This window comes from Panthera uncia, chromosome B1, assembly GCF_023721935.1.
Source record: "Panthera uncia isolate 11264 chromosome B1, Puncia_PCG_1.0, whole genome shotgun sequence".
Classification (NCBI taxonomy): domain Eukaryota; kingdom Metazoa; phylum Chordata; class Mammalia; order Carnivora; family Felidae; genus Panthera; species Panthera uncia.
The window spans coordinates 163869945-163873983 of record NC_064811.1 but is presented as its reverse complement, the minus strand read 5'-3'; positions in this window follow the sequence as shown (position 1 = coordinate 163873983).

Sequence of the window (4039 nt, the reverse complement as noted above, 5' to 3'; positions counted from 1 at the left end):
AAGGGCGGACGGTGTGCCTGGCTCCGCCCACGCGCGCTGCGGAGCCGGGGCGCCCCGGCCTCGCCCCGCCCGCTAAGCCTCCTGCTTCGTAGCTCACCGCCGGCAGACTCGTGACTCCGGCTCCGTGTGGGCGGGTGTGAGTCCGCCTACCAGCAAGAGGAGCTGACCAGCGTGCTGTGAGGGAAGGCGCCGGGCCAGGGAGAGGGAAGGAGAAGCGGAAGTGGGTCCCAGAAAGAAAGGCTAGATTTAAGAGAGAGAGAAGAAATGAAGACGAAAGGGATCCACATGAAGGGAAGGAGGGGGAAGAGAGGCGAGCATGTACAAGAAAAGGTCACCCATTTTCATGACACTGAATGAGGAAAACTCAAGTTCTGAAAAAGCACTTTGAAAAACGGAAAAGATATTAAACCTATTCCGTGATTAACATAGGGCACTATGTGCCATTATTTATTGCACTTTACTGTCTTCCTGTCCGATTTATTCCCTCATGTATCTATTTAAAAAAACATTTGGTGGAATGTTTAGGGTGGTGATAGCAGTGTGAGACACGTGTAACATATTCCAGTACTATTTCAGAAATAGAAGGTCCCTGACTCGGTTGGTTAAAAGTTATACTTTGGCTTGGGTCATGATCTCACAATTCCTGAGTTCCAGTCCTGTGTCTAGCTCTGTGCTGAGACCTCAGAGCCTGGAGGCTACTTTGAATTCTGTGTCTCCCTCTCTCTCTCTCCGACCCCCACCCCCACCCCGATCTCTCTCTCAAAAATCAGTAAACATTTTTTAAAAATTAAAAGATAGAACTGATACAAGAACGACTAGCTAGTTGTAGGAGGTGACCGTTGAGGCTTAGGGTCTGAGCGATTGAATTGATTGTGGTGCTGTTTATAGTTCAGAGAATAGAGAAGAAAGTGTGGAACTTTGCAGATGGTGGTGAAGGAAAAGATAAAAGCTAATTTGGGGATCTGTTTAGTTGTTTCCAGTGGAATATTCGGAATGAGATTTCTATTGAATTGCATAGGTAAATATCCCACAAGAATATATACAGGCTGAATTGAGATAAAAATTTGTGGCATCACCATGTAGGTAATATGGAAATAAAAGAAGTAAGTCAGTGTGTGTACTGTGGGGAGATGCTAAAGACCAACTTTAAGGGTTCACTACGATTAGGGGATGAACAAACAAAGAATATCTTGCAATCAAATTTGGAATGATATTAGAGTTGGAGAAAACATAAAGCACATGTCTTAGAAGGAAAAGGAAGAGAAAATCTTTAGGAAGGATTATTGTATAATACCAAAAACTGAAGAGAAGGCAAAGGATAGAAGTACTACAAATATACATTGTATGTAGCCTCTAGAAAACCATTGTGATATAATGAGAGATAGATACTTAACGGAGAACAATAAACTTTTTCACATATGTGAAAATTTTAGAGTTTGAACTACATACCTGATCATATATTACAAATTAAGTGAACATTACTTGGTTATTTAGTCTATTTTAGGTGAATCATTTCCATGCCTTTGGTATAAATACCCACAGCTCTTTCGAACTATAACACTGAAGCAAGCATTCCTTAATTTTGAGTGAGATTGAGTATCATTTAGTATGTCTTAATAATTAAAGAAAAGAAAGGGAAAACAATATGAGACACCATTTTGTTTTAATTTGTGAGAATGACAGCAATTTTGAACTAATGTCCAAAGTTGGTAAGAGCATAAGGAAACAAGAATTTTCATATTCTATTGCTAAAAGCATAATTGGTATGATATCTAGAAAAGCAATTTGGTGGTGTCAGACTCATCTATTTATCTTTCTGTATATCTATCTATCTATCATCTATCTATCTCAGTATATGTGATAAATATTTTAAATTGCATATATACATCATGTATATTATTATATGATATGTAATCTATATTGATCTATATGTATGTACATGGATATATACAGACATATTCATTGAAACATTTTGAAATAGGAAAAATCTAGAAATAATCTAGATGCCCATTCCTAAATTACAGCCTACCCAGTCAAAGGTATTCCTTAACCTTTGAAGAATTCAGTATAGCCTTAAGTGTTAAGAAATCCTTCAAAATAAATTATAAGATTTTTAAAAGCAATTACAAAATGGTATGTAGAGTGGATTAATTTGTATACATTTTAAGTATACAAATATATAGTATTTTAAGTATATATGTATATATTTATATAAGTATAGATGTATGTATATATGTGTATATCTCCGTATATATGCATAAATACATATATAAAATGTATGCACATATGTGTGAGAAAATTCTACTTTTAATTTAATCTTTCTGTGTGATTTCAATCCTTTATTAGGTGTTTGCACTGATTTTTTTTTTTCAAAATACAATGTATGACAGCTTCTTTTTTTAATAAAAATTACAATTAGGTCTTCTCATGCTAATTTTTCACAATAGTAGGTACGTTTCAAATATGAATATCAGACTATTAGCTATTGCCATACCTGTTTTTCTTGTTTTCTAAAATTTATTTTCAATCAAACAAGTAATACAGTAATTTATTCTCGTTTCATGTTTTTTCCTGTTTTGTTTTTTTAATGTGCACAATACAAATATGTCAAAAGTTCCTCTTGATTCCCACCCAGTTCCACCCAGGGGGAGCCACTTTTGTCAATTTGATAGGTATCTGTCTAGATTTGGGGCAAGTGTGTGTGTATTTAATATGAATAAGATCATGTTGTGCATACCATTCTGTGTTCTGTAACTTGCTCTTTTCATTTAATAATAAATCCTGGGCATCATTCTATATCAATAAATAAAACTTTATTTCATTGTTTTGAAACTTTACACAATATTTCCATAGTAGAATCTACAGTAGTTGATTTAGCATCTCCTATTAATGGACATTTAGGCTGACTCTACATTTTGAATAACAAAAAAAAATACATGTGAATTAATATAATTACACTTTTTTTTTTCTTTTTATCTTAGGAGTAGTTTAAAATTTTTACTTTTTTTTCCAGTTTATTCATTTATTTCGAGAGAGAGACAGTGCAAGTAGAGTAGGGGCAGAGAGAAAAGGGAGAGAGAATCCCAAACAGGCTCTGTGCTGTCAGTGCAGAACCTGACATGGGGCTCAAACTCACAAACCGTGAGATATGACCTGAGCTGAGATCAAGAGTTGGACACTTAACCGACTGAGCCACCCAGGCACTCCTCAAATTTTTACTTTTTAAAAAGTTTTCTTTTATTGTTTATGTGCAAGACTCAATTATGGTCTACAGTGCATGAACAAAGTATTAACCTAAACACTTATTTAACAAATATTTGAACAATTTATCATCTGTACTGGATACTGTTCTAAGCTCTAGAGATACACCAGTGAATAAGCAAAGTCTCTGTCTTCATGGCACTTATAAGAGTGAGAAAATCAGAAAACAAACAACACATTAATGAAGTGCTTAGTAACAAGTGTGATGAAAAAATAGCAAAACAGGGTGAAGGACAGATTTGAAGTAGTGTGGTCAGGATCTCAGCCACCTGAGGCCTAAATAAAGAGAGAAAGATAGTCATGGTCAGAAGATGTGTGATACAGGCAGAGACAAAAGTAAGTGGAAAGTCCTGAGGCAGAATTAAAGTGGAGCTAGAATGAATTAAGCTAAGCAGACAGCAGTAGGAGAAAGGGCTGGGCCAGATCAGATAGAGCCTTGAAGATATGAATAGGGGGTTTGAATTTTATTAGTGTGAGTAGAGAGGTTTTTGAAGGAATAATGTGATCTGGTTATGCTTTAAAAAGACATCTTATTCTACCAGGCAAAAAATGAACTGAAACAGAAGGCAAGAGCAAAAAATGAACTGAGACAGAAAGCAAGAGAGAAATTGAGAGATCAGTTAGGGTGCTGTTGTAATTGGGTGAGCAATGATAGCTTGTGGCTCTCCTCCAACACCTCCACAGTTCTCTGGCCTTATCTCTGTCACAGAACTTAGTGCTGTAATGACAACACTGACAAGTGTCCATTTATATTTTTCTCCTCTACCGTTCCTCTCTG